At 40.5% G+C, this 10,309-nt stretch overlaps 1 long non-coding RNA gene across 18 annotated transcripts; it reads right to left on the reverse strand.

Moving 5' to 3' along the window:
* Positions 1 to 1,301: 1,301 nt before the first annotated feature.
* LOC102556241 (uncharacterized) lies at positions 1,302 to 9,761 on the reverse strand. Of its 18 annotated transcripts, XR_005491144.2 has the most exons (6): positions 9,507 to 9,747; positions 7,000 to 7,095; positions 5,498 to 5,694; positions 4,745 to 4,959; positions 3,368 to 4,523; positions 1,302 to 2,368 (listed from the first exon to the last, which is right to left on the reverse strand). It is a non-coding gene; the product is annotated as an uncharacterized LOC102556241 (long non-coding RNA). The 18 variants fall into 18 exon arrangements; XR_010056017.1 differs by having other exon boundaries at positions 3,368 to 4,959; positions 5,498 to 5,665; XR_010056015.1 differs by having other exon boundaries at positions 3,368 to 3,536; positions 4,423 to 4,487; positions 5,498 to 9,746.
* Between the last annotated feature and the right edge of the window lie 548 nt (positions 9,762 to 10,309).

A 10,309-nucleotide genomic window follows, 5' to 3' on the forward strand; every position in this document is an offset into this window, starting at 1 on the left:
CATTATAATGGATCTCATTGTGTAGGCAACAAAGTTATAATTCTATAAAGAATCATAGGGGAAATTATTTTTCATATGCAATGAAAGGACCCTTGTGCAGTAACTCAACATATGCACAAACTAAAATTTCCCTATCGTTTTGAGCTATGAAGTCTTTGACTTCCCCACTTACAGTGATTTTCCTTTTTGAATTGTACTGATCTGGACGTCCTAGGCAAATTAGGTAATAGGTATGCACAGACATGGGAATTAGGAGGAAGCCAAGCAAAAACAATTCTTACCCTTCCAATGTGCATATCACTGGTGCTTAAGAAAGCATATGCAGAAAAGGCCTACTTGGCCAAGGAGGTGTAGATTTATGGCTATTAGGAGTTTACCTATAGAACACAGGGTCTTTAAAGTTAAAGGCCTTTAAATGACAACCAAGACAATCAGGGAATGCCAGAAAGCAGCAACTAGACCTTGGGCCTCTTCCACATGAGGTTATTTGGTCTGGAGAAGGAGCTTTAACTCTCCAACTCTGTTACTAGCCATCACATGGAGACTCTTTGTCTATGAAAGGAGTCCCATGCAGAAAGTCTTCTAGTATAATCCTGGAAAACGGTTTTAAACAAGTGAAAACTTTTGTCTTTAACCATCTTTAAATGATTGACAAATAAGATCTTTACAGAGAACAGCATGAGCTAAGTGCAAAAACAGGTTCCTACTGTTGCTCCACAAAATAAAGAGCCAATGGCTAGGGGGGGATGGAAGCATAGATCATTCCTGAGTCAGGAAGCTAGAGCTGCCTTCCAAGACTGTGTAGCAATTCCTATGTAAAGACCTAAAAATACCGGAAGATCGCTCTTCCCTTTGGAAACTATATTGACCAAAAGAATCCATCAATAGTTTGTCAGTTGCATCAAATCCACCGACTGCATTACGTTTTTTGTTTTTGTTTCTGTTAGACCTATTTATTATGGCTAAACTCAAAGCAGTCTGAAGTTTCTTTGGTTTGCTTTGGTTTTGGGTTTTGGTTTGTTGTCAAAAAGAGTAACTTTTTAGTGTTAAAGAGAAGAGAAACATCAAGAAACAAATACTTATGCTAAATGTGGATAGTAAGACAACAGCTGTTCTGAACATATACTACTTTTTTTTCTGTTGTGATTTTGGTCACTTTAACTAAGTGGAATGAGTCTCACACTTCATAATTGCTTTAGTTTGTTTGAAGAATGAAAACCGTGAATTATAGTCAGAACTTTAAGTTGTTGTTTGAGTACCAGGACCCAGACTTTGACAGTATCTATCATTCTACAGGTATTCAATGACTTATAACATTTATTTTGATGTTCAGTGGATGTTATACACCAATTAGGCATAAAAATGACACAGGAAAGATATTTTATATGTAAGCTAAGAACTCATCTATGAACAGAACATCAGAATTGATTGGATAGAGTTATTAAAATTATGAAAGCAGATTTACATTGAGGCTTTTCTTTGGTGGGGGATCCACACGGCTTTTGTTTTGAAACAGAACCCTGCTATCTAGCTCAGGTCAGCCCTGAAATTAAAGCTATCCTTTCACCTTGGCCACCCAAGACCTGGTGTTGCAGGCTCGAGTCACCATATCTTGTCAAACTCTAAAACTTGCAAAACATTCTTTCAGGAGTTAGACATTTCAGTGTGCTCTTGGTAAGGACACATCTTTGTTGAAGGCCAGGTGCAGGACTCACTATTTTATCACCACTGGAGTTCTCTGTATAAAGCTTCCATTCAAATATTTGTTGAACCTATATCCCATATGGCATTGTTTTACAATTCAGAAATCAACTCATCTCTTCACGGGGAAGGTAGCACTCAGGAGAAGATACAGCTTCTTGGGGCATAAACAACACATTTCCTACAGCATTGACATATGCCCTAGCCTCTTTGAAACTAATCACAGACATCATGACCTGAAAGAGAATGGTTATTTCAGCAAATTTCGAGGATATTATCTTGACACAAGCTTAAACAGCTAACTAAGTCATTCATGAGAAAAGATCCACAGGACCCAAGATATTATTTTATTTTTTAACTATACTTTTAAAAAAAAGACTGTAATGGGGAAACTACTTTTTTTCCCAAGAATGAGGAGGTGAAAGTAGAGAGGAAACGACAGCTTCAGAATGAGAAACTTTAGCTGAACCTGCACCAAGAAGGTTGCGTGTTTTTGCTGAAATGCTCATTTGTTGATGCTGTAATTAAGACGGCCACTGGTGACTCCACTGAGGCCTCGGCCTCTTGTTTGTAAAGTTATGAAATCTCAGACTGGATGACGTTAACACTTCAGTCAAGCAGTCGAAACTTCTGTTCTCCACAGTTTGGAACTGTTCCCAAGATGGCTCTGTAAGAGAGGAGAAGTGACTGTGAGCAAAAGAGAAATGGATACACGCCTCATAAAAGGAGAGAGGGTTGCTGACCTATAAGTTTGTTACCTTGTCGAAAAGTGTAATATCAGAAATCATAAACTATTTAATGGGATACTTGGAGGCAAATATTATTTTCAATATGAAATTCTTATCAAAGACTGTAATGGGGAAGCTACTTTTTGTCCAAGAATCACGTTGATTGTAAAATACATAAGTAATTTATGACAATTATTTCACAAGGGCCCAGATTTAATTTTATTTTTCCATATTTTGTACCTGCTGTGTACATTTACATATCGATATACATGTGTTCTTAAGCAAACTGACATAATTCCATAAGCATAATCAAATTTATTAGATTATATTATGAAAACAAAAATGTTTTCTCTAGAGAGATGACACTTTCGAAATCCACCAGGATCATAGCTATAGAATGGAAATGACAAGTTTCTTCATTATTGTATTATTGTATGTATCCTTTTTTTTTTTTTTTGAGCTGAGGACCGAACCCAGGTCCTTGCGCTTGCTAGGCAAGTGCTCTACCACTGAGCTAAATCCCCAACCCCTATTCTATGTATCTTACTCCTTCTGCATCTACGAAAGACTAATGCATAAAAATTCTCTGCAGAGATGTAGTGACGTCATTAGTTGGAAGAAGATAAATAAATAAGGAGCTTTACTCATGACATTGAAGTGCTTACATTCCACAAGGAGACCTGTTGTTTGAAGGCCAACCTTGTTCCTAAATCCAGAAACAGGAAATACTAATGTGTCCTTGCACATTAGAGTAGCCAGTCTGGCAGGAAGGCAGATAGAATTGTGAGTTTTAAAAAAGGACATTGGCCATCCTCTCCTCTCCATCTCCCAGTCTCACCCCCTTTCAACCAAGGCCACTACATGCTGAACAAGCACCAAAACCAACCAATAAATGAAAGGAAGCTCACAGGTCACCCCGGGTCGTTATTTTCACATACCTTTGAATAATGAGAGCATCACATGTCAGCTAGAGGAGAACAAAATGTCACATTCTCCAGCTAAAGGTCAGCTTCGGTCATAGGTCACAGAAGGGAGGCCAGGAAATAACCTAAGAGGTTAGGCTGGGTGCACAAAGAAAGGTCACCAAATGTCAATGAAAGCATGCAGCTGTTGGGAGATGAAACAACTGAGTCACCCTTTTGTGCTGACATGGGCTAGAAAAAATGTCTCTGCTGCCATTTTTTTCATTTTTTTCTTTTCTTTCTTTTTCTTTTTTAAAAAAAAGCTTGCCGTTTTACAAGGCAGCAACACCAATGTACCCAACCCCAAATTAGCCTTTTTCAAAAGCAACGGTTTGGGAGTTAAGTGGAGCAGTTTCCGAAGACTCAAAACTATGTCATTTTTATCTCAAATGATCAACACAGCAATGGGCTTGAAATAGCAAATTTAGATTTCATCTGGAGCTCCTGTGTTAGCAGTGAGGGCTCAGGATAGGTAGCGATCAGTAACTAGTGTTTTCATACTTTAAGAACTGTGATCATTCCTCTAACTAGGAGATACTCAGATGGTGGACACTGAAGACATGAATTGGCTTGTGTTTTACTTGAGCTGGCTATTGGTAGTTTTTGGCCTAGTTAAAAAAAAATCTATTCAGAGGAAAGAAAAAGAGAGGATGAACTTACAGTCCCATTTTAAAGGGATTTTAGCAAAACACCGGTAGACTAAATCTGAGTATCAATCCTGCTTTCAAATCAATCACTCCTTGTTAAATGTCAGCCCTAGCAGGAACCATGCTTCATGACCTTTCTCCTAGTGGAGTACAGTCATCGAACTCAACAGGGAAAAAGCCCAGTCACCAGAAATTATTCAGATACTTGGCTTGTGCACAGTCCTATAGCAGTGCTGACTTTCTGAGGTCTTTCTTGTACACACACTTGATGTACAAAAGTTTGGCAATAGGAACTATTTTCAGACAATTCCAGAAACCTCCACTTCTACCAACATCTATTTATCCCCATAAATAGATAGACTATATAATAGATATAGAAGATACCTTCTTCCTCTGGGTTCCCAAAAGTGGCCTCAGTTGACCAGCTTGGCAAGTCCAGATTTTATGAGCTAATTAAATCAAGTTAATGTTGCTGTGTCAATTCTCTATGATATGAAGAAAGAAATTTACATTTGTACAATAAAAATAATGAAAATAAAAGTACAGTAATGTATAATTATGCACACATGAATGCTTACATGTTCCTAAGCAGCTTCATGTGAACTATACAATCCTCACAGACTCATGACACAGTCAATGCTGTAATTGTTTTAGTGGGAATGAATTAACTTGTGCACGGAGAACATAACTAACTTTCCCCAATTACCTGCAAAGCTAAGCTTTGAAACTGTAAGGGCAATTGCAGGCTTGTGTTCTTTGCTGGAAAGTATAGATTTAGCTGTGGGTACTATGGGGCATGACAGTGTAAGAAGCTACACGTGAAGATTCAGTGCTGCTCGTGGCCAACAATATAGTATGTGGTGGCATGTAGTGATCTCCAGAGTTGAAGTGGATCCAGTTGGTCGCTCCTCCAGACAAAATCTATGGAAGAAATGAGGTAGGCCTATTACCTCAGACCTAAAACACATTCTGGGTTGAAACTGAATTGGACTGACACTTTGAACAGAGGAAGAAGTCCTGTTGCTTGCCCTATTTTCTGGACAGCATCTAATTGACATGTGCTGCAGATGAATTTGAAGGTTTATCTGTTGGCCTTTGACACTGTTTTGCAAGCAACAATATTTCCTATTTTATATCATTTTCTAACTACCTTCAGTAGAGCATAATCAAATCAGCAAAACTAATAATAGTAATTAATAATAATAGTAATAAGTTTTCAGAGAAGAAACTTTGGAGGAAGAGCAACCCTTGACAGAAAGAGTTTCTGTTCCAAGTGATTCTGTGTGTGTTTTGCAGTTTTACACATGAAGTAATAGCACTTCCTCAGGATGACTTCTGGACTTAGAAAAGGTGAGACCTCAGTCCTACCTAATGGGCCTCAGGCACATGGAGCCTGTCAGGAAAACATCATAAATCCTACAGAGGGGAAGGAGGCAGCAGAGAGAAGAGTAATACAAACCCTGTGCACTTAGAAGAACGAGTTACTTAACACATCGGGAAGTGCATTTAATAAATGAAGTCAGCTCCTTCAGCATGCCATACTCGATCTCTCTGGAGGTTGTTGAACTTTCCGTAAAAAGTCGTTTTTATGCTGCTTGCTTTTCTTCTGGAATTTCCTTCACTTCTCCTGTGTGAAATGCCTGTGTAAGCAGCTGACTGAGAAAAGGCCGAGGTCAAAGTTAATAAGGAAAGCTGAAGGTATGAAGGCAAACTGTCTTTTCTTAACCTGTCGGAGTTAAGAGACTCTGTGATTTGGGGATGTTTGGCAGCACTTTTGACACCAGACCTCTCTTTCTTCTAAAAAAGAAAAACAAACAAACAAATAAAAAAGTCTGTCTCAAATAACTGATATGTGGGAGACAGTCAGTGAGGGAAGTGTCCTGTTGCTGGAATTACAAAACTGAACTTTCTTCGACCTGATCTCCTTCACAGACTGGCCTTTTATCTTTAAAGGTGGGATGGTGAAGAGTCTGCAGAAAAATGATCTTCAAAGATTTGGAAGGATCAAATACCACCTTAAAATGTCAGGACTACTGAAGTCACAGGATGTTCAGGCTGGAGCGAAGTGTGCGCATTGGTTGGGGGGGGGCAGAATTAGACGCTCTTTCTAACGGGGACAAAAATAAACTTTCAGCGAGCCTATCGATTATAAAGTCTCTCTCCTTAAAGGCATGTGTGTGCACACAGTCCCTCAGGAGTCCTCATGTTTTAATTTGGGGAAAGAGCTGGATCAGTTTGTCATATAAAATAATACCCCTGCCCCTGCCCTAATCGAAACTTGGTCTATGTATAGTAAAGTTTATCAGATAAGCATGTGCCCAATTTAATATTTATAACCACCCTAAGAAGAATGCTAATACTTCCCTGGACGACCGCCTCCTTCATCTTTGCAGGCGATAAAGCTTAATATGAGACAGGTCAACTCAGCGACTTTTAGATAAAAACCTCATATGATTGAAAATAAGCACGGGAAGGAAAGAAGGAAGGGAGGGAGGGATGGAGGAAGGGAGGAAGGAAGGAAGATAGAAAGAAAGAAAGAAAGAAAGAAAGAAAGAAAGAAAGAAAGAAAGAAAGATTGATTGATTCTGGATGTAGCAATGGGGAACCTAATTTTACTTGATTTGGGATTTGTAAAAGCCACAGTTATCTTCCTTGACTCAGTGACAGAAAAAAACAGTAATTTAAAACAATAGAAATTCTAGTGTCCAAAAACGCGTGTTTGCATGCTTCTATGTAAATTAGATGCTGAACTATGGAAATAATGGCCTCCTTTTCCTGTGTATTAACTTGACTTTTTTTCTTGTCAAGTCATGTTTTTTTTTTCCCCTAGTATCTGAAAATGTGCCAAACTAAATGTCAATGCCTCCATAAGGGAGATTTAAAGTTCCGTTTGGAGCAGATAGAAGCCTCAGATGACAAACATTGCTTATCCTGAATGTCCCTCCCGCCTGTGTGCCTTACCTCAGAACAAGGTCACAGGAGCCACCGGAGAAGAGCTATGATTTGTTTGACTTGACATTCCCCAGTATCTCCCTTTGTCATTCCTGCATCATCATTCTGGGTGAGAGAGAGAGGCAAGCACTTGCTCTTAGGTGTCCCTGGCTGCGTGCCCTGCATGCCACAGCCAGCAGCTGTGAATTTCCCTGTCTGAAAGGGGCCCATTTGACTCCAATGGTGTTATAGACAGCAGTTTGTAGGGTGAGTTTAGAAATATTTTCTCAGGACAGATCATGAAAAATAGCTAGTTTTCTTTCCTTCCTCCTCTATTTTTCCTTCCTTCCTTCTGCCCTTTCTTTCTTTCTTTCTTTCTTTCTTTCTTTCTTTCTTTCTTTCTTTCTTTCTTTCTCTCTCTTTCCTTCTTTCTTTCTTTCTTTCTTTCTTTCTTTCTTTCTTTCTCCTTTTCTTCCCTTTCCTCCCCCTTCTCCTTTTCCTCTCCTCTTCCTTCTAAAAGAGCTTTCATCTAATCTTCAAGCCACACTTTAGCAACATACACTGTGACAGACATTGGCCTGGCCTAGCATGGAGGGTGAGGCTTGGTGTCCTTGTGGCCACCTCTTTTAAAATAAGTCTGGTGAATGAAGGGACTCGAGAAGTCCAACGTGGGAATGCTTCTGTCATCAATAAACACTCACGGTTATACTTTTTTGAGGACAGATTTCTCTCTGTCTGCTGAGAAAACTATTCCTGTCCCATTACATCCTGTCTCCTGCTCTGACTTCTTGGCCATTCTATCAGAGCATCTGGACTTATAGCTGAGTGGGGCCCACTGGGGTCGCTTCTCTGATGAAGGCTTTCCCCAGCACCCACGGTGACCTGTTGCCTTTAGAACTTCAAGATTTCTTTAGGAAGCAATGAGGAGAGGGCTGAGTTTGAAACACAGTTAACACTGCTTAGAGCAACTCCATGAATAAACCTCGCCAGTCAATTTAAGGAAGCCAGACTTCTCTGACAAAGCAAGAGGGAAATGACCTATTTTATACTCAAGTACTGAAAATGGTCACTTCTCATTCTAAAGTAGGGAAACGGAAAAATGGCCCCTCATAACCCTCCCAATAAAGCAATGGAGAGATCTTGGGTAATAACTTTCAACTTATTCCTAAGAAGACAAAGGGCATTCTGTCTACACAGTTCTCCTATGACATCCCTTGAGAGTTGAGAGGTTTTCTAAAGGTGTAAGGGACAATGTCTTTATGCAGATTTGTAACGAATTCTTCTAGCACTTTCTCCTTCTCTTTTTCATGTTTCACTTCTAGTTCTGATAATTACCTATGAACTCCCCCTCCCCCCTTAAATACAAACGGAGACTGGCAGGTCCACACACTGAGATTTAAATTAAAAGGGAAATTTAAGCAAAGATAGCCAAGCCCCTGGTCTCAAAGAAACGGAATTCACTCTTTGTAAGCTTTCAGTGAAGAAATGTTAGCAGCAACACTCTTGATGGAGACCTGGGCACAGTTTCAAGACTTACCCTGGCTCTAGACACATTGGTTACCTCTTAGCTGAAGGGGCAAGGGCAAAGGAGCGTTACCAGAACACCGTTAGCAGTGTGACAGAGAAAGGAATTTCCAGGTGCAGCGTTGGAGGTTTAAGGCAGCCACACAAGGTGCAGAGCTAACATGGGGGAGGAACAGAAAATTAATATTGTGGCTTCTCATGCCTCCAGAAAATTGATCATCTGCCAGTTTATCCCAGGGGCCAAAAGTAATCAGTAACCTGCTAGCCGGAGAGCAATTGCAGAGGCTTGCTTCCTGAGGCTCAGAACCAAGAAGGTTCCGCCTCTGAGGAAGAATCTGGAGTGGAGAGAAAGGCTTACCAACATCAAACTTCCTCTTTAATTAAGGAATAAGGTGAACTCAACCACAGGGTCTGTACACAAACCTGCTTTGGAACAAACAAGTACTACAGACTGAATGGTATTGCCCTCAGCTCCTACACTGAGTTTGACTGCCCCCTGGAGATGAGGTTTACTATGGTGTGAGGAACAACATGTTGTTTCTGAAGTCCATGAGTTTTATCCTTGTGAGGTATTGAGTTGATGGAAACCTAATTGTGTCATGGTGTTTAGAGGCAGAATCTGGGGACTGATTACAAACAGAGAATATCATCAGGATGGCGTTGTCATCATTCTATACTGGTGACTTTTAAAGAAGAGGGAACACGTAGTCACAGGCAGGCAGGCAGGCAGACAGACAGACAGACAGACAGACAGGCACACACACCGAAGTGGATAGGGAAGAGACTCATGCATGCATGAGCTTCCTCCCTCCCTCCCTCCCTCCCTCCCTCCCTCCCTCCCTCCCTCCCTCCCTCCCTCCCTCCCTTCCTTCCGTCCTTCCTTCCTCCCTTGCTATGCCTTGCCGCACACCACATTAGGACTCTGCCAGTAAAAAGACTACCAGTGTTGTCAGATCCTTGTTCGCTCATCTCCAGATTTGAGATCCAAAGTAAGTCCCCACTGGTGCACTTACCTAGATCCTGCCAATCTATTTTTAACAACAGAGAGGGAAAAGAGACAGCGTTTAACAGCCAATCAAGGTTAATGTTCGAGTGGGAAGCGATGGTCATACTATAGTTTCAGAAGGCGAGGGAAGGTCCACTGTCACTCTCCTTGGTCTTCTGTTCCCTCTGACTCTCACTAGAGATCCGGCCCCACCCCCGACTGCATAGGAGGGAAGTGACCATCAGGAAGCTCAAGGTCCTTCTCGTCAGAAACCGGATTAGCCAACAGTGTTACTTTGGACTTTCCAACCTTCAGAGCTAGAAAAAAAATAGAATTCCTAGTAAGGACATTTTTTTACTACAGAAGCATAAGCAGAGAGACAACACGAGCTGCGCATTCTGTCATACAGACAGATATTAGGGTCTAATTTTGCACTTAACATTATCTGGTTTAGAGGGGATGTGCAATGGTTTCTGCATCACTGGGAATTCTATAAAAGTCACAGCTTTTCTTGCACAGCTTGCTTCTATATTGTCATTAATTCTGGAAAATTCTCACCCATACGTCTTTCCCTAGTATCTGTACTTTCTTATGATTTAGTACTAAGACATAAGCTAGGCCCTATAACTTTAATGGTTCTAAACCTCTACTCAGATTGAATTCAAGGTCATTTCTTCCACAGTGAATTCTTCTATATTTTTCAACTGTAGATTGTCTCTTTAGCTGTGCTTGCTGTCTAATTTCCACTCACTATTAAATTTCAAAAATCACATTGTTCCATTTCAAATATTGTTTCCATTAAGGTTTCTGTTGCCACGATAAAACACCAAG

This window comes from Rattus norvegicus, chromosome 11, assembly GCF_036323735.1.
Source record: "Rattus norvegicus strain BN/NHsdMcwi chromosome 11, GRCr8, whole genome shotgun sequence".
Taxonomy (NCBI): domain Eukaryota; kingdom Metazoa; phylum Chordata; class Mammalia; order Rodentia; family Muridae; genus Rattus; species Rattus norvegicus.